The 486-nt window shown below is 45.5% G+C and overlaps 1 non-coding gene across 1 annotated transcript; it reads left to right on the top strand.

Annotated features, from left to right (window-relative positions):
- The first annotated feature begins 355 nt into the window (after positions 1-355).
- On the top strand, positions 356-427 carry Trnaw-cca (transfer RNA tryptophan (anticodon CCA)). Its single transcript has one exon. It is a non-coding gene; the product is annotated as a tRNA-Trp (tRNA).
- Positions 428-486: the final 59 nt, after the last annotated feature.

Raw genomic sequence — 486 nt, 5'->3', positions numbered from 1 at the left:
AAACGTAACGATGCGGAGGGAGATATTGTGCGTTTAGCACTAAATTGATTTCCGAAAAAACTTCATCGACTTCCGCTGCCTTTCCTATGCGTTAAACATAACGTCGGAAGTAGTGCGCTGTACAGTAAATCCGATTTTCTATACAGCGCACTACTTCCGACGTTATGTTTAACGCATAGGAAAGGCAGCGGAAGTCGATGAAGTTTTTTCGGAAATCAATTTAGTGCTAAACGCACAATAAAAAGTCAATTACTCGGCGCAAGATTAGATGGAAAGAGAGAGCGAAACACGCGAGGAACTCGCGTCGCTGCCAGACGAGAACCTGTTCCACACGTAAGTGCCGAAGCACACAGCTGACTCCGTGGCGCAACGGTAGCGCGTCTGACTCCAGATCAGAAGGTTGCGTGTTCAAATCACGTCGGGGTCACAAAGGGATTATCTTTTTTTTTAATGCGATACTTCCTAAATAGACGAATTGAGGAGCAA

This window comes from Aedes albopictus, unplaced genomic scaffold, assembly GCF_035046485.1.
Source record: "Aedes albopictus strain Foshan unplaced genomic scaffold, AalbF5 HiC_scaffold_620, whole genome shotgun sequence".
Classification (NCBI taxonomy): Eukaryota; Metazoa; Arthropoda; class Insecta; order Diptera; family Culicidae; genus Aedes; species Aedes albopictus.
Note: the sequence above shows the minus strand (reverse complement) of the source record. Positions and strands in the feature narration are given on the sequence as shown.